The sequence below is a fragment of the Manacus vitellinus genome, unplaced genomic scaffold, assembly GCF_001715985.3.
Source record: "Manacus vitellinus isolate BGI_N305 unplaced genomic scaffold, ASM171598v3 scaffold_13_pilon, whole genome shotgun sequence".
Lineage (NCBI taxonomy): Eukaryota > Metazoa > Chordata > Aves > Passeriformes > Pipridae > Manacus > Manacus vitellinus.
This window is the reverse complement of record NW_021938999.1, coordinates 18,778,999-18,799,348: the sequence shown is the minus strand read 5'-3', so window position 1 is coordinate 18,799,348 and position 20,350 is coordinate 18,778,999. Positions and strand designations below refer to the sequence as shown.

The following is a 20,350-nucleotide window of genomic DNA, read 5'->3' as shown; positions in this document are numbered from 1 at the left end:
GAAGATGTCCCTGCTTATTGCAGAGAAGCTGGACTAGACGAACTTTGATGATGTCTTCCAACCCAAACCAACCTGTGACTCCATGATTCTATAACATCATTTTTTGTGATGAAACACCGGCTCACTCACCATAGGGATACTAACAGTACCTACCTCTCAGTACTTCAGTAATTTCCTTTCCATGCAGCTTGGATGGGCCAGGCCTGCCTAGGACCTGGGTTATAGCAATCATCCTCCACAGCTACATACAAAGCAGGGATCAAAAGAAATAAAACTCAGTCCAATCATTCTATAACACCTTTGAATTTCATGGTATCGGTAGCATGATAAACTTCTGCTTTCTAAATGTAGAGCACACACCTTGAGTGAGTATTAAGAAATTGCCTAATGTTTTCATCTTTCTCAGGTATAAGCACGACTTTGAGCATGCAAATAGACCTTTTTAAGTGGGAGAGAATTTAATGTGACACTCTACATATGCTTTAGCAATGGAACTCCTAATGATTTTTGTCCTGACCATCTTCATGCCCGTTCTAGCATCTGTCATGCATTAAATTCCTCCTACTGACACACTTATGTGGATAATCTGGCATTTAACTCCTATCTTTACTGAGTCAGGTGAATTTTGCTTTCATCTTTTTTCTAAGGCAACACAGTGTTCAGTGCTTACCTTTATCAATCTCCCTGCGTTAAATTTGAGTATCCTCACTGAACAAGCTGAACTATAAACAATCCGTTTGGTATGTAGATAAGAACTGGATCCTTTTAATCCCAAATTGTTTTTACTTCAGGCCCCAAACGTGTAATTTAAGATCAAAGCCTGAATTGGTATCATAAATGTAATTCAACAACAAGGAAAACCTGGATGATTTTCAGATAAATAAAATCAGGCTAAATCAATGTATTTCAATGTATAACAATTTCACTCACATAATTTAGTGTATTAAATTTAATTTTGTATTTTTCCTTGTTAGGTCTACAAATAGAAAAACTCAAGGTGTTAATCAACTGAACAGGTAAGTGTCAGGTTTTCCCTAGTATTTCAGAATTTTGTAACAATTGCTCTATTTTCTACTCTCTATAATATAATAATATAATAAATCTATAATAGAAGATAATAATTTAGTTATCAGATCTTGTTTCTGACTTCTGTAATCCTATTTACAATAATTTCAATAATTTTGCACATTCTTTTCTATGTGTTTTATTTTCTTTTAGACAATTTTCATAGTTCATTTCATTAATTTATCATATGTTTAATGCTCGATCTACTTGTTTTAGCTAAAAAAGAATTTAAAAAAACCAGGATTAGCAATAAAATCTTTTTAAGTGGTAAAACAAAAAAAGAAAAAAGCCATAAAATTTGGTGTGAATTGAAATTGAAATGTTGAGAAGCAGTAGAATATATGGGATAGATCAACTGTAGAAACATCCCTAGTATACTGCCCAGTTTTGAATATAATTTCTGCATTCTCTCCCCTTCATTTAAATATACACAAATGCATACAACTTTAGTATAGTCTACCTATGATCATGAAAACTTCATCAACAGAATTTAATCAATAACTGAAATAGAATTGTGGTCTCACAACTGTGGTTAAATTATATTTATTCTTTCTATAAGAAAGGTTTAATTAGGTTTATAAGGGATGACAAGCTAGAAGAAAAGTGAGAGCTAATATAAATATTTACTTGACCATCATTTGGTAAATACATAAATCTTTTCTTCTTTCCTTAGGTATTCAGCTCTTTTCAACAGAATAACAACGAGTAGGTAAGTTACAATGATAAATTATTCTTTCCAGTTTCATATTCTATTTATAGCCTTTTCATTCATTAGAGCTTTTAATTTGTCTTGGGTTTGCTAGTTTTCATGCTCCTGTGTATTTTTTAAGAAATAATTTATTACAATTCATATTTCTTTCTTTTCAAAATTATAATCCAATCACTTTCTCAGTAAACAAGAATTCCACCTTTTTATGTGAAATGAACTACCAGCCAAAGTGGTTTCTCATTAGACAAGCTAATTTTGAAAGGACAGATAGAATCAAGCAATGAACTGAATAAAAATAATAATGGAGCATACCTTGTTAGATAACAAATGGAACAGACTTTGGAGACAATTAATGCAGCAGATACTTAATGCTGAGGTATGTTAAACAAGCTTTGTCTTATTTATTTGCTGCTATAAATCATAGCTAATTTCCTTAAATGATATGCTCTAACCACCGAGCAGCATGTTTCTCTAAACACTTGCTGATGTACTTTACATGGAAACCCCAACACCTCGAGTAGGAGAGTGTATATATAAATATATGTGTGTGTGTGTGTGTGTGTGTAAATAAAGACAGATCGATCAATCAATCAATCAATCAATCAACTGACTTATCCAATGAGGGAAAGTGTCCCGAAAACATTCTGGGTTAATTTTGCTGGAAAATGTTTGTCCAACGGATAAACATGATTTCTTACACTTTGGGTTTCCAAGTGACTGAATTACAGACTGAGGGGTCATTACTTGCTGGGCTTGATTCGGTTTTGGGTCTTACACTAAAGTAGCACTTTTTATTGGGCTGTTTGAAAAATTGTATCAGAATCAGGTGGTCTGAGTGATATTTTTTTCCCTATATTATCTGTTTGCTGTATATAGAGAAGTTCTGTTTCTTTTTTTGAAGCACAAACAAGGAAGATTTTTGTGGGTAAAAATCTGGAATGGGAGATTTCTGAGAAAAAAAATATCCTTTTTAGTCTTACCCTTTTATGTCCTGGAAATGAGCATATATGTCCATAGTTCTAAACAAAGAATCAACTTAGCATTAAAAATATCCCTGAACCATATAATGACTTGACCCCTCCAATGGAAACAATCTTTCAAGGCCAAACTTTGTCCAACTCCAGAGGTCAAGGGTAAACAATGTCAGTTCTAGGACTTTAAAAAGTGTGTACAGTATAATAAAAATGAAATTTCAAGTTATGGATATATGATCCTGACTGTGTCTGTTCCACTTTTTAATCAACAGTTAAGCAATTGGCAATTTATTTAGGAAAGGTAACATACAGTTGTCTATTCTTGTTTGTGTTTCTGATAGGTTTTGTTTTATCTGAAGGTAGAGAAATTTTACATAAGACTTATTTTTCTCACCTTTAGGAACTAGAAATGCATTTTCTTTATCTTTCCTTAGCTATAATACTTCCTAAGCAACTTTCAAGACTGCTGTCGAGCAGTAGAGAAACACTGTGTGTAACTATTAAGAAATCAGAGTTTGACATAATTCTCTAACTGTATATTCTAAGATTGCCTTTTGTATCAAACAGTGACATTTACTGCTGTGAAAGATTCAGTTATAATACTATTTCTTCATCAACTACCTTCAGCTAGGAGGTTGCTGAAGCAAGAGGATGTTACACAGCATTTTAAAAAGGAGTTGGACAAAGTTATAGGGAGTCAGGATGGATTTCTGGTGCAACCTACAACTATGAAGTGTGTGGGAAATCTTTAATTTTCTCTGGGAACATGAGGACCCGAGTGGTAAACTTTCCCATATGATTTTGGTAACAAATGACACTAGGGGATTAATGCAGGACATCAGAAGCAGACTTAGGCACCATGACTGGTTGAGGATACTGTGATCCAGGATACCTATGGACTCAATCCAATGTTTAGTAGCAAATTGCTCCATATTCCACTTCCTGTGGCTCTATTTCATTAGCAAGGATTGTGCTTCTCCCTCTTTGTCTTATGATCAGTGAATATTTCAGTGTCATATGGAAAAACAAAACTATAAAAACCTTTCAGCAGTTTCAGAGGGAGGATTTAGTCCTCCCAGTACCTTTTTCATCCTTACAATGCAGGACCTCTGTAGAAGAGTTGTTGTGGACAGGGATGTGTCAGACATTGTGCCTCGATGTCCTCCAATTAAATCCATCCTACCACCTGGAGTCTGAAGAGCAGCTCTTTACAGTCCAGTTGGAACAGCATAAGGATGAGCTCACTCATAAATACGAGGAAGCATCTTCCCCCACATCATTGTATCTAACTCAAATTTAAGAAAGAGTCATCGAAAAGGCTTCATTTTAAATGTATGCTGACTTTTAAAGACATCCCACCAGTACATAAATAATCAACCTTTAGTCTTCAAGAAGGGAAGGGAATCATAAGTTTTTACCTCTTTCTGCAATCCCTATAGGTACCCACATGTTGTGTCATTATGCAGAATAAACTGTTCTCCTTTGCTCTGATAACATGTATGAAACCAGTTCCTCTACTTCAGTTTGTGATGCAAACTTCAGTTTTACCTAATGTTTAATAATAAAAACTTCAATGGTATTCCTGGAGAAATAAAATCAATCCCTCTGAACATGTGGATGGCTCTTATTACAAAAATATTAACCCATTCCATTTCTGTTTCCTGCTTTCCATTTTTATTTTTCGGCACTAATCACATGGATGGTAATTTTTCTTGGTGAATGGTAACCTATTTCTAAGCACTACATATACTATTTTTTTTTTTTTTTACTTACTTCCAAACACTTCCCCTTATTCACTTTCTTTCCAAGATTATGCTGCCAAATCCCTCTTTGTCTCTCATGTCTGTATCTGGAAGTCATCCCTCGCTGCCTTCTCTCCTTTACTCAGACAGATTGTGCCTTAATACTGATCCAATAAAACAACTTCAGAGTTTCAATATCTGACTTTACTTGTGAATCCTTGCCTAATTTTGTATCATTTCTCATCTCCTTATTTCTTAGTTTTCCAATAAGGACCTTTAATTTCCTCTTGATAAGTCCTACCTTGTAAGAAAGTCCTTTCCAATATCATTACCTTTCAAGCTTCGTGATTTCTCTTATCCTGTGACTATCCTACCTACTAATGGAGCTTATTTTTATATGGATTAGAGCCCTTCTGCATTTCAGAAGTGTTTAAAACATCAGAGAACCACTCTGCCAGAGAACACACAAGTGCAGTTACATCTGAGTGACTCACGTGTTAGTAAATATGACTAAACCTCACCTTGCCTGCCCCTTCCTATATACTCTCATTATATATATATTCAGTAAAGAACATAAGTTAAAGATTAAATAGTCATCTAGGTTAGTGGAAAGATAGGTTACGGTCAAGACAGTCACTGCATAATTCTGCATGTTTTATTTGTAAGTCGTATTTTAATTTCTCATGGGAGATGTTGCCAGGAAATTCACTTTTGCCTTCTCATGTCTGAATTAGACCCTCCAGGCAGCTCATACTCCAGTCAAATGTGACACAATTTAGTAATTGCTGCAATATGGGCTTTTATTTCAATATTGTTTTCTTTCTGGCCTACGGTTAGGTGTAGGCCAGGGTTTCCTGCTGCTGCAGAGTAAAATGTTTAACACAAAGGCAAGTTGTCCTTTAAGATTCAGCTGTCTTAGGACATGTGCAATGAAGTATATTGGAAGGGATAGAGACAAGCCTTGGAGCACAGATTGGATCTCTCCCACGGAATCACAAAGGCTGATGTGTTGCTGTTGTAGCCTGAATGAGTAGGAGAGGCAAAGGAGGAAAGACACCTAAAATGCAGGAACCATGGTGATGAGTGAGCGAGGACCATCCTGAGGAGGAGAAAAAGCGCTGGAGGCAGGTTGTAACAGGAACAAGCTGTGATTTCAAACACTTATTGAATCAAGCCTCCTCCAGCACAGCCTTGTGACAGAGCTTGGGGACCAGGGAGGTCTCTGAGGAATGATGGTCAATGATCCAGCCAGGAGACAATGAAAATTTCAAGATTTGCCTGTATTTCATTAGAAAGTTGAGTAAAGTCAGCTCGTTTACTGGGAAATATTTCTGTATTGATGAGCCAGCAATTTCTGTAAGAAGATAAATATTCTGTTGACAATTTTGACCATCCCTATTTTCAGATTTTGGGCTTCTTCTCTCTGTCATATCCACTCTGGCCCTTGATGCAGGAATTGTGATTGTTAGGTATTTTTTCACATTGCCTGAAACACTGGCCGGAGACCGTAGATTACAGCATGAATAGGCACAGAAATCAAGGGATTTAGTGTGGTTTTGTTTCCTATCTAATTGATGAACCCCTAACTAATGCTGCCAGAAATCGATACTGTCATATAACAGATCAGTCCTGAACAAATGAACCATATGCAACGTCCCAGAGGTTTCAATACATCTTTTTGATACTGTTGGCATAGAAATATACTACAGCAAAACCTTAAATTGCCAGATGTGGGTCGTTTATACCCAAGCAAAGCATAATCTCAAGTGCCAACTCTGCTCTCCTCCCTTTTGTGGCAGAGTTGATTTAAATTTAAGTTAAGTTTGCTCTTAATTTATTTCTCCTTTTAATTTCCTCTTTTCATATAGGGAAAATTTTGATCTCATGAAGCTGACATTAAATGATCAAACAATAGTGAACAACCTAATGAAAATCTTAAGCAAAAGTCATTGTGAATTAGGTATTTGCTAAACTGACAACACAAGCCTTTGTAAACCTGATATTGTTCTTATGTAAACTCATGAATGGAGACTTTCTCAAATAAATTACTTAATAACATCAGAGTCATTGGCTGTGTAAATATATCCCAGGGGCGCATACTAAGATTCCTGAATTTAAATGTTCAATAGAACTTCGTATTTGTCACCTTTACTAACGAGTTTTTCCTTATGAAATCATTATTAGCATGAAAAAGTTAAATTTTGTATCTAATTTCTTGAATTAATGCTGTTTGAAGACCCTAAGGGTTTGAAAGTTCTTTCACTGGAATTCATCATTTACATAATTTTCATAGCCCCAATACTTTGCTCTCCTCTATGAATGCACATTGTGATTTTTTTATGCATTAAGGCAGCAACTTCTATTTTTCTCTACACAAAACAATTAAGAGAAGAATAACAGGTAATAAACATTTTTAATCTTTAATATTGCATTAAGAGTGAAGTGTCATATTTCATGCTTTCACAACTACATTGCATGCTGAATGATGCATTTCTGGTCCCTCACTATGAAGATATTTGATTAGAAAAGGAAAAACAATTGAGTTATTTGAGATCAGTGGAGCTTTCCATCATTTCCTGCTTGAGATACTTGCAAGTGCACAGCAGCATGGCCAGATTTTTAAGCAGACTAGACCATATTTTCTCAGCTCTACATTATCATAGTTCAGCCATGATCTATGAATGTTTACTTGATATATTTGTTTTTGTTGTTAATATAGCTTATTATATAGGAAATTTATTCTCTTTTAGGCTGCAACTGGGCACCAATGCAACACAGTTTCTGACCAAAATATCCCTTAACGCTAACCTCTTCTCTGCCTACTGTTATTAATAATAATTTTTATTACTAAAGGTTTTTGTGCACTTGGGATCATGGACATATGGTAGGAATAAGATATATGTGTAGGATGGACCTAAACCTGAAAATCAAATTAGTGGCAAGGACAGACCTAATATTTTTGTCCTTTAAGCTTAGCATATCAACTGCAATGGAAAAATGACAGTCCAGAGAGTATTTTGAATAGAAAAACTGAACATACCTCTTTATCAAGGCTAAGCTTGTTTGACAACAGCCTACAAATAATTTTTGCATGGTAGACACATCTCCTGTTCCCCAACTGAACAGGGTGCATGAGAATTATTAATATTATTATTATCATCATTATCAGTAATAATAATTATTAGAATAAAAATAATAATGTCTGTGTACACTGAGAAAACAGTAAGGCAAATTATGCAATCTGGTTTGTGGCAAACTTTTGATTAGGATTCAATGTAAGTGAAGATTCTGCTTTCAGGTATACACCTGTCATATACACAGGTATCTTAAAAACTACTGCACCCACATAAGATGAACTGTCTCTACTGAATATTTCTCCCCTGTCTGGTATGGGAACACACCTAATGGAATTACTTCTATACTTTCAACATTAAAAGTCTAAGTCTGAAGCCAAATGTGATCTTTTGAGTTTGATTTGCCCATACGTTCACATATAGTGCTATTTGAGAAGCCTGGTGTCATGTACTCATATAATAAAAGAATTAACACCATCCTATTACATCAGCCCCTGGAATCAGTCTATTCTATCACAATTAAAAATGAAGAAGCAGCTTCATAAAGTTTAAACCGAAGACAGTTTGTCTTGCATTGTTAAATATAATGCAATGAGGTGAATACTGACCTTTTTTTTTAAGTCAGTCTACTGTGCCTCAGATTTCCTCCAATCTTCTCAAAGCTTCTGTCAAAACAAACTCTTGTTTTTCTATAGAAGGCAAATCACACATCTGTGTGTTTTCTTCAGTCACAAAACATCCAGAAAGACCTTCTAGGTGCAGTATCTGGATTCCTATTGTTTTCCAACAGCAGTTCCAAGCATCGTATTACATGTTAATCTTGCTGCTCTTCCCAGACAAGGAGAATGCCAAAGAATCTTGGGGATGGGAAAAAAAAATAGTCTTGAAAATATTGGTAATGATTAAATCCAGATGTTAAATTTGTGCTGATCAGTGCTTGATGTAGGAAAGACTTTAATCAAATACTGACACAGAATGAACCCATGAAACTCTGTAAGTCTGTCTTCTGACCACCAGCAACTTCCTTTCAAACCTTGTCCAACATCTTCTCTCTCGACAAATCACTCTGCTGGACACAGTGGAGGAAGTCCAGTGCACTTGATCAACTGTGTACAGTTTTAAATTTCCTACAAATCATGTTAATGGTTTGAAAATACGTGACACTGTAGGAATGAGCCACACTAAAATCATTCATTTTGGACTCAAAATGAACAACCTCAGAACAGCTTGTCGGGAGCCCTGGCACTTGGTTACGGTCAAATTTGATGGTGGCTTGTAACGTGCACGTCGAGACGAGGTCAGCCATGTGAGGCTGCTCGGTGCCAAACGTCCCTCTCCATGAGCCAAATCACTGCCCAGGTGCTCCTGGAGGCTCATTACCATAATGCCAACACGCTGCCCAGGTTCAAATGTGGTTTTTGCCATTGATCCAAACATATACTAAGCCACTGAAAAGCTCTGTCAAGGAGTGCTACGCTGCTCGTGAATGCCAAAATTCAACTGGCTCAGAATTTTGAGGGATTTCGAGTCATTTGCTAACTCACTATGTTGTAAATTCTGGTTTGTAAGATATAAGACATTAAATGAATGTAGATTTTTAGGCTTGTTTGGCCATTTCCAATAGCCAAACCCCCAAACCAGGACTTACCAAAGATTCCCACTACTTTCTGTTGACTCTGGATACAGCCATTGGAAAACCTGCACTTGGTAACCCTTGTCCTACTGAGATTCCAGATGATGTTTCCACCCTGTGTTGATGTGCTCTTCAGAAATAACTGTTTTTCTCTGGTTTGCAGTATCTCCTAGTAACCCAGGCACTCTCCTTCTTGATTCATTCCAACAACAATGGGCACAAATTGAGAAAAAAAAACACTTATGAAACTCAATTTAAAACATACTTCAAATATTCATCCCATACCACGGTTTAACTGAGGATAAAAAAAATTATCTGGACTGATTTTAAGATCTTCAGAAAATACATTGCTGCTTTATAAACCAAGGCTATGAAAAATATGACTAATGGTACCAAGACAACAGTAACCGCATATTCCCATCTGTTTATCTGTTCTAGCTTGAATAACTCAGGGACATGTTCCATTTCTCTAGAATTAGGGCACTAATTTTAAGTTTGTCAACCTAAGCTTCATTTATCTATCCATCAGAAGATATTGAAGGCATACCAAACTTGTATCATCAACATTAAATCATCCCATTATTCTCAGATTTTTTTAAAATGTATTTATTAGATACCAGATTGAAAAAAATCTGATTTATTAAGACTTCAATCAACACCTTATTTTTGCTTTTTCCAGTATCTTGTAATTTTATTTCTAAGAAAAACAGAGTTCTCAGGAAATTTTGCTCATTGGTGTAGAATTGTGTCCTAAGTGGGAAGAAAATATTCATGAATAGAAAACTGTATTGTTTTTTCTGCGTTGTCTACCTGTAATTTTGACTTTCCTTTCCTTAGTTTGTGTATACTGTAAACTTCCCCATGTCATTTATTGTCATTGTTGTGGTTTCTATTGTGTGACATACATTTTTCTCTTTCATCTCTTCAGAAAAGAGAAGATGGACTGTCAGGAAAGATTTCTTTTCTTCTTATTCTGCTTTATTTTCTTAGTATGCAGGTTCATATTTTTACAAGGGTTTTCATTGATTTGAATTGCTGTAACAGGTGCTTAGTGCAAAGTCTGAGCTTGTACAGTAATTAAAGAGAGAGAATCTCAAGCTATTTAACTTAATAAGGGGAAGTTAACCGACTTGATCAGAGTCTAATACTTGCAGAGGGAAGAATTTCTGATATTCATTGACTCTTTAATTTAGCAGAAAAATATATAACAAGATCCAGGCAATGGAATATGAAGCTTGACAAATTCAGAGGTAGAAATAAGATACTCAGAGGGTAATTAACCGTCACATCTTCCCTACAGATGTGTTAGACTCTTTGCTGCTTGCAGTTTTGAAGTCTTTCAAATATTCTGACAAAATCTCAGTATTCAAATAAAATATTTGTCGTGATGATAGGCTGAAAATCCTGATGTATATTGTGTAGAAGAGCATGCAAGTAGCTTTACAACAAGCCTCATTGGGCTTCACCTACATTTATAGCAGAATGCTCCCAATTTTCTCCATTGTCTCCATCACATCTACTATGTGGCAGAGCTGAAGTATTGTGCTTTGTGTGCAAGGCCTCCACAGAAGTTCTGATTTTCATCCTTATAGGATGAAAAATGTACAGGATCAATAATAATAATAATAATAATAATGATGACTAGCCTAGTATGTGAAGGCAACTGTAGCATTGTGCAGCATGGAGAGACTCAGATGCCTTCTCCTAGACAGCCTGACTTTGGTAAAGTATGGTTCGTACTCCAAGAGACTAAAATAAGACTGTGAATATGTATATGATTCCTGGATGGAAAAGTCCTAGTAATAACAGCCTCTACTCATGGCAAAACCTGTGGGGTGTTTGCACCACACACTTTAGAAATGGGGCTCAGGTCTACAGATGAGACATCTAATTTGAACCGATTGCCAAGTTATGCCAAAATATCCCTCATGCATTCAACAGATAAGGGGTTTATGGCAAAGTCCTGGGCCAAAATCCCTTTCTGAAACAGCCTGTTTCTCTTCTTTATCTGTGTAATGATTCTAAGAGATCAAACCACTAATTCTGGTAACTACATTGAATTTCAGGAAAACACATAAAGTAGACCTCTGATGACCTTCAAAAATTGCAACTTCCCATTTGCATTTTGCTCCCTAAATAGTTGTGAGTGCTGTCTAGATACAACACCTGACAGATCTTGTCTTTTCCTCTTTGAAACCATATTCCTCTTAGGTAAGACCATTCTTTTAACATTTTCTGGAGGGATTTGTCAGACTAATCGTAGGCTTCTTGGGACAATTACCCTCAGTTCTCTCTACATTCAAAAAAAAAAAAAAGTATATAGAGTTGTTTGCAGGGCATGATTCATCTCCTGTAATGTACTGCTACAGATGAGCTGCATTCTAATGATGTCTATTTTTCCCTGTAACCACAAAGTCCGGCTACAGAAAATTAGCTACAGTTTAGATACTGACGCTGTAGATACCTGAAGTTAGATCACATAACGTTCCAAAGGTTTTTATGCCAAGCTTCTTCATCTTGTCAAGTTAAAAAGGGTTGAACAGAACCAGATGTAACTCAATAATGCTTCAGAAGACATTTCAGAATAACAGAAAATGAGGTTTTTATTGTATTGCATGCCTCATTCATTTGCTATTTTAATACAGGAGAGAAAGCTTGTGTTAGGCAATGGCAAAAAAAAAAAAAGAGGAAATAAATTTTGAACACATTGTAGACAATGTTTCTCCTGAATAAACCTTTAATATGAAAATAGCATGTCATATGTGAAGTACTATCAGTGTTTCAGGGTCTCAGAACCTGAACAGGTTGATTATGCTTTGGAGTGCCCACATTTGGGTACTTTTAAGTTATTGAATGTTAGGAAGCTGCATCCCATCCCTCTTTTTGAAAATGTACTCCAAGTTCATATCCTGGAAAAGTTCTAGGTCATAGGGAAAAGAACAAATATATGAGGAGAAAGTGAAAATATGTTATCCATAAGGTCATACAGCTTCTTTTCATTTTGAGAGAATAGATTTTTAAAATCAGCAAAGAATCTGGAAAAGAATATCAAAGCTTTGAAGGCAGAGATTTCTTTTTCAGTAGTGATCTGGAGCTGAGGAAAGTGGAGGTATTGCAGAGTGACAGGTTTAGAGGCACAGGCATTGGGACCATCCTGATACAACCAAGAGCGGGAGAAGGATGGTAGAAGATGAAAAGAAAGCATAAACAAGTCTTAGGACAAGATTTGTCCTTTACCTTGAAAGAGTTTAGAATGAAAATTTTGTCTGCCCTCAGTAATCTCCATCCTCAGAGGTAAGAGAAGAAAACTGGTCCTAGAGGGTTGGGTTAGAGATTGGCTAGACAGATTTAACACCCATAAATCCATGGGCCTTGATGGGATTCACCACTGGGTGCTGAGGGAGCTGGCAGATGTTGTTGCTGTGCCACTCTCCATCATTGAAAAATCATGCAGAATGAGAGAGGTGCCCAACAACTGGAGGGAGGGGAAATGTCACTCTTGTCTTCAAAAAGGATGAGAAGGAAGACCTTGGAAACTCCCAGCCGGTCAGCCTCTCCTCCATCCCTGAAAAGGTGATGGAATAGGCCATTGTGGAGATCATCACCAAGCATGTAAAAGAAGGTTGTCAGGAGTAGTCAGCATGCATTCACTGAGGGGAAATCATGCTTGACCAGTCTGGTGTGTTCTATGATGGCATGGCAGGATGGGTCGATGAGGGGAGAGCAGTGCATGTTTCCACCTTGACTTCAGCAAGGCTTTTAACACTGTCTCCCACAATATCCTTGTAGGTAAACTCAGGCAGTGTAGGTTAGATGAATGGACAGTGAGGTGGGCCAAGAACTGGCAGAATGGCAGAGCTCAGTGTTGTGATCAACAGAGTAGAATCCAGTTGGAGGCCTGTAGGCGGTGGCATTCCTCAGGGATCAATATTGGGTCCACTCTTATTCAACTTGTTTATCAATGACCTGGATGAAAGGATAGAACTTCATCAAGTTTGCTGATGGTATGGAATCAGGGGCCATGGCTGATGCACCCGAAGGCTTTGATGCCATTCAGCATTCAGGACTTGGATAGGCTGGAGGATTGGGCATAGAGAAACCTAATGAGGTTCAACAAGGCCAAGTGCAGTGTCCTGCACCGGGGCAGGAATAACACCAAGTAACAGTGCAGGTGGAGAGCTGAGCTACTTGAGATCAGTTCTGCAGAGAAGGACGTGGAAGTCTTAGTGGATGACAAGCTGACCATGAGCCAGCAGGGTGCCCTTGCAGCCAGAGGGGCCAATGGTATCCTGGGGTACACTGGGAGGAATGTGGCCAGCAGGTCAAGGCAGGTGATCATGTCCCTCCACTGGGCCCTAGTGAGGTCTCATCTGGAGTGCTGTGTACAGTTTTGGGCATTTCAATACAAGAAAGACAAGGAGCTACTGGAGAGGGTCCAGCAGAGGCCACAAAGATGATGAGGGGTCTGGAGCATCTCTCTGATGAGGAGACACTGAGGGAGTTGGGCCTGTTCAGTCTGGAGAACACTGAGAGGGGATCTCATCAATACACATAAATATCTCCAAGGCGGGTGCCAAGAGGACGGTGCCAGAATCTTTTCAGTGGTGCCCAGCAACAGGACAAGGAGCAATGGCCATAAACTAAAACACAAGAAGTTCCACCTCAACATGAGGAAGAACTTTTCACATTGAGGGTGTCAGAGCACTGGAACAGGCTGTCCAGGGAGGTTGTAGAGTCTCTCTCTGTGGAGACATTCCAAACCCACCTGTGTCACCTGCTCCAGGTGACCCTGCCTTGGCAGGGGGGTTGGACTGGATGATCTCCAGAGGTCCCTTCCAACCTGAACTATTCTGTGATAATATCAAATGCCTCCAGCTTCTCATTCAAAGACAAATGGAATTTTATACCCATTTTTTTTAAACCACAGTTCTACTCATTCAAAACTGACATGAAATGCTTCCCTCTATGTTTTGCTTTGTCCCAAAAGTCAGCTTGAAGGGGTACAGGTGAGAGTGGTGCCACATCTATGACGAATAACGGGATTATATCTCTACAGCAACTGTAGAGAGCTCTTTTCCACTGAGAGTCTATTAAGCAAGTAGATATAATTGCATCAAAGTATGACTGGTTCATCTTATTGCAACTTCAAGGTCTTTCATCCTTCTGCCTTGAAAGCAAGTGAATTTAGTTCAACTCTGTGCTTCTGAATGGTTTATCAGGAGTAAGTGGCTTTGAATTTTAGTCTTTATACAGTTTCAGAGCAAAATCTTCCTAAGGGTTGGCTCTGCTAAGTAAACACAACATGAAATCCAGCTGTGAGTTTCTCTGTAGGTTTGGCTGTTTGTTGCAAGCATCTTTTGAAGTTCTTAGATTCATACCCTATCACACTAAAATGTAACACCAGGTAGCATCTCCTGGCAATGTTCATGTACTTGCTAATAAGGGCTCCAATGTACTTGCTAATAAGGACTCTTGGAAACTCTGAAGTTGCTAAATACAATTCTCAAATGGTGGAACTCTTATAAAGTAACTATTTGCATTCTATTTCCACCAACCTGTGATAAAATTTCAGACTGTTCTGATAACATTGCATTTTTAACAAATAAGATTGCATTTTTGGCCGAAACAGAAACAGAAAAGGCCATTTCATATTGTGAATCTTTGTACAACAATTTGCCGTTGGTCCATTTCTAGGTTTTATTTTCTTAGAATGCATCAAAGCTACCAGTCTGGGACATATGAAAATGTAATTGAGCTTGAAATGTCATCTTGATACCAAGCGATACAGTTAATTCTGTTGGTAAATGTTGTGCAGCACTAATTGCTAATTCTAAATTTAACAATTAGTTTAGAAAATCTGAAGTGCAATTTATAATGGGATATAAGCTGCAGGCTTCAGCTTGTACTGGCTTTTTTATTATTATTACTTATACAAGTTTAAGATGAAGCAGCTGAAAAATTTTAACCAAGAATCAAGATGCATGCCTAATCTAACTCTAACCAAATTTGACTATACATCTAGTAAATTTGCTATGGCTGCTAAACATCTTCTAAAAAATTAAACTTGTATCAACTCTTCTGCTTTCTCCAGTTTGTAATTATACATTAACTGATATTGTAATCCTAAACTTCATTAACATCTCTAAAATTTTCATTGATGTTGTCTATTAGAGAAGTTATTTTGTACAGGTCTGTGTTTTCTCCATCCTTTTAAAGAGGAATGTTGCTATATTTCAGTATATGGGAGTTTGAAACCTGTAATGAGTCAGGCAGATTTTACTTTGGACATTCTGCAATACAAATATCTTTCAGATAATAAAACATTGGCAGGAAGGAACTAAACCTGGGATGATAAAATTAAATCTTATTTTCCTCACAGTAAAATATTTTGTGTTGAAGAATCACTCGATAGTTGAAGTTGGAAGAGATCTTGAAACCATCTAGTTCAACTGAAAGTGTTCAAGGCCAGGTTGAATGGGGCTCTGAGCTACTTGGTCTAGTGGAAGGTGCCCCTGCCCATGGCAGAGGAGTTGGAACTAGATCATCTTCAAGGTCCCTTCTAACCCAAACCGTTCTATGATTCTATTATTCTATGAAATCCCCTGCTCAAAGCAGAGTCAACAATTGCAGGTTGCCCAAGATTATGCCCAGAAATGCTTTGACTTTCCCTGAGGATGGAGACTCCACAACCTTTCTGGGTAACCTGTTCCAGTGTTTGACGACACTCACAGCATAAGAGTTTAAATAGAATTTCCTGTATTTCAGTGTGGGCTCATGGCTTCCTACTCTGTCACCTGAGCCTTCTTTTCTCTCCAGGCTGAACAACCCCAGGTCTCTGAACCTCTCTCCATCTAAGAGGTGCTCCAATCCCTTAAGTATCTTAATGGCCCTTTGCTGGGCTTGCTCCATTATGTCAATGTCTGTCTTGTGCTGGGAAACAGGTGCACACAGAACTCCAAAATTGCCTCACCAGTGCTGAGAAGAGGGAGAGGATCACCTCCCTTGACCTGTGGACATGCTCTGCCCACTACAGTCGAGGAAGCCATTGGCCTTGCTTGCCACGAGGGTGCACCATTGGCTCATGGTCAACTTGGAATCCCATAGGACCCCTGGCTCCTTCTTTTCCAAGCTGCTTTCCAACCATTTGGACTCCAGCGTGTATTGGTATATGGAATTGTTCCTCCCCATGGGCAGGACTTTGTATTTCCCTTTGTTGCCTTCATGATGTCCATGTTGTTCCATTTCTCTGGCCTGATGAGGTTTCTCTGAAGGGCAGCAGAACTAAGTGCTGTATCCACCACTCCTCCCAGTTCTGTATCACCTGCGAACTTGTTAAGAGTGCACTTTGTCCCATTAACCAGGTCATTAATTAAACTGCAACACATTACTGGCCCCTGGGATACTCCACTTGTCTTTTTTACTTATGCTTCATTTCCTATGATTTCTGTCTCCAAGTACAGAAATATACTCTTAGTCACCCTTCTCTGTTCAGATCTTTAGAAACAGTAGTGTAGAGATACTTCAGTTTTGTCACTGGCAATAAACAAACTGGCTTTACCAAGTTACATAATCCTGAAAAGATTCACTTTTGAGAAAGGCAAGATCCTTAGTTTGTATAAACTGCCTTGTTTCATTGAAGTGTGTGCTGCCAGACTTGCATTGGCTGAATATTTGGCTCCAAAAGCTCCTTTTGAAGTCAATGAGCTCCTTACTGTCATCCCTGTGGAATGTAAAACATTGCACCCATGCTGTAATTTTTTAGGTAGAACCGAGACAAGAATTTTCCTTGCCAACAGGGTATTACAGTTTTTCAAACTATGAAATTTAAACTACTGCTCTAGCATGAGAGAAGATAATGATGAAAGAATGATCACACAGTAAATAATTCAGCCCACAGAAAGAGCATTCTTGCTCTCCCACATAAGTTCAAAGATAATAAAAAAATCTGAGACTGGTAATGATAACTTGATTGTCTCCTGCACTGCCCCAGCCTAAATAGCGTAATTTTCCTGTCATATAAAAATATCTGAATGACAACAAGGCAATACTGTAGTTCAGCACTCTGCTTAGTATCGACCCTAGGTATGAGTTGCAAGTTCACTACTCTGAGGAGACAGTCTGTCTTCTCTTCCATTCAGCCTTTCTTTGCATGAAACAACTCAGATACCTTGTGCCTTCCACCAGTCCTCCCTCAGAGTCTTTCTGTGATGCAAAGCAAGACAAAAACTCAAGCGAAGTTAATGACTATTGTCCTGGGCTCTCAGGGGATGGGGTGTGATGAACTGAGATGTGCATCACACAACTACAATGGTAACGGCAGAAAGGAGCAAGGGGGGAGGATATTTCAGCTTCTCTTTAGTTGTAGGATGCACTCAATGAATTGAACACTTTTTAAACCAACACGCAGTGCCTTGTCCTGTGTACCTTTTTTTTTCTTTCAGTAGCAGGTTTGCAATCTGACATTTGTCTTTCTGAAAGAAAAGAAAATAGGTTAAATGGAGTCAAAATGTAACTGCTAAAGATGCAGAGACTTGCATCGGTTACACCACCTGTTTCATAGATGTCTTGTGCAGGATTGCCATGGCATTCACATTACCAACCTGGAAGAAACACATATCTTTTATGTTTTTGCTGTAGAAGCAGTGACACCTCACCAGACTTCTTTACTAAAAGCCAAGTGAATTAAATGAGCCTAAAAGCTATAAACTATATACTTTACTCTATCATCATTGAAATGAACAAGATTATATTTCCAGCCACTTTCAGAGATTAAGGTTTACTCCAAGCATTATGTATGACTTTTAGTGTTCTCTTCATACAGTACCAAAGGCACAATAAATTGTTACTACGGTCCATAAAATCATTGTAAATATAATACATCTCAGTTGATACAAATCAACTCAGTTAGGATTTTATATAACAAAGATGAACCTTTAAATGATGAGTAATATTTCTGCCTTTTATTGGTTGAATTAGAGAAGGTTTTTATCTTGCATTTGTGAAGAGGCAGTTACTTCCAGGGTTCTCATCAAATGGATTTAGAAGTTTTCATATCAAAAAAGCAGGAGAGGTAAATGGTCAACAGGGTTCAACAGGTAAATGCTGTGAAGATTACAGAGAGCTAGCTTGGGTGTTCATAAAGTTTTAGCACTGAGCATTAGAAACATGATCATTTTATCTACATTAAGTGCCCGGGAAGAATTTTAAAAGTTGGCAGCATTTAGAAGAACAAAAAAAAAAGATTGATGATATTAAATACAAGTCAGGTAGGAGGCAAGGAGTTAAGGTGAATATAACTGCCGGCTTCTGAGCAGCTCTTATGTAAAAGAAAATACAAAAAATATTTTTCACATTTTATCCTTCAAAACTAATGCAATATTAAAAAGATATCTTCAATAAAACTGGAGAGAATTCACAACTAATAATGTAGAGTTTGTCCAAGGCCAGGTATGAATCCTGTCACTGCTAGTTGCAAAGCTCTTATGCTTCCATGTATTCTTATTGCTTTTTAAAGCAATCTGGACTTGAAAGCAATCCAAAGCTACATTGTTATGTTGTAAATTGATGTACATCAGCGTTAAACCAGTCATTAGTGTGAAGGGAACCAGGAGAAGACAGGGAGGACATAAATTATTCAGCACACAGGGCTTCAGCATTCACTATAGCATTCTTCCACGTGCTTCCATTTTTAATATAAAAAATAAATGTGCACATATATACAAGCACACACACTTATAGATACTTCCTACGAACCCTTCAGTTCTGAGCCTCTTTGAGAGCAATATCACACAGATTTAATCCAAATGTTTAGTCCAATTCTCTGCATAATGGCATTATTGTATCTCTTGTATTTGGTGAGTAGAGGGACAAATATGCTAAGTCTGGCAGTGACTAACAGGTATCCATGGCGAGGTTTTTCAAACCTCACAGGTTTTGACCTGTTGATTTTATTAAGAGCAAGATTTGTTTAAAATTAAGTGCTTATCACAATTTTAGCCATCATATATTGTCTTAAGATCAATAGACTCCATTTGTGTTCATACCTTTCACGGTTTTTCTTAATTATGTTAGATGTTGAACAAATTCTCAGTAACACTACAGAGAAATTATCCCTGGAGCTGGTAACTAGACTTAAGAAAAAGGTGTCTTAAAAGGGATGTCTTATAATCCAAGACCGTACCAAAAGAGGAAAAAAAAAATAAGACTCTTCTGCTCTAAAGAAATAGAAATCATAATTTTTTAAAATCCAATTTTCTTTTACAATTTTCTCTGTATTTAATGTACAAGCTGCACTGAGTGAAAACTTAATTTGAACCAGGCAATGTCATTTTCCAATTTATAATCAATAAAAAAAAATGTTATTATGTATTTCTGGTGCCACAATGGAACATTTATGAAGCTGTATCTGTCCACTCCCATTTACATGAAATATTTGTGGTCCTACCATGAGTCACAAATCTCAGAACTTAAATTTGGAACACATGCTTCCTAATAGCCTCTCTTTAATAATGTAACTGTGTCCCTAATCAATGTGTGTGAAATGTTTTCATAATTTAATAATAAAGTGGGTACATTCAGAATTTTGAACAGGTGAGGATAAATCATGTTTGCCTGTGAATAACAGCTTTTATCATTTACTCAGTGGGATCATAATGTATTCTTTCAATCTGCACCAAAGGTAGTAGCAGGAAGCTATTTTATAGATTTCTTGGTAATCTGAGCTGATGTTATACCTGTTACAGGACACTTCCAATAAAATAGAAACACAGCAGGATGAAAAAAGATACAAATGGTGTATTTATACCAGTCAATAAAAGCATGACTCTGTAGTAATAGAAAATTTGTTCATGAATTGTGAAGTACCAGTGGCTCAGTTGGTAAGGTATTAAAGTAATTCGTGTCCTGCCTTTGTAACTTTTTCTTACAATTGTACCTTTAATTTGTTGTCTCATTTTCATTGTCAATGAGAAAAAGTAAGCCAAGTACAATCATGGACCATAGAATTAAAGCAGTTTACTGAAATGAGTTTTTTAATTTGGTAGATTGTTCCCTGTAACAAGAAGGAAGGCCTGCACACATGTACATATAAACTCATTTCCAATCACTCAAGTTCATGTTTTAGAAGTTGTATTTTAATGATGCAAAATATATTT

At 37.3% G+C, this 20,350-nt stretch overlaps 1 protein-coding gene across 1 annotated transcript in view; it reads left to right on the top strand.

Annotated features, from left to right (window-relative positions):
* Positions 1-20,350, top strand: part of CELF2 (CUGBP Elav-like family member 2) — a 555,113-nt gene that overhangs the window by 98,645 nt on the left and 436,118 nt on the right. The window contains exons 2-3 of the mRNA XM_018068157.2: positions 975-1,016; positions 1,739-1,774. The gene's annotated coding sequence lies outside the window, so the exon portion shown is untranslated. The remainder of the gene's footprint in view (positions 1-974; positions 1,017-1,738; positions 1,775-20,350) is intronic.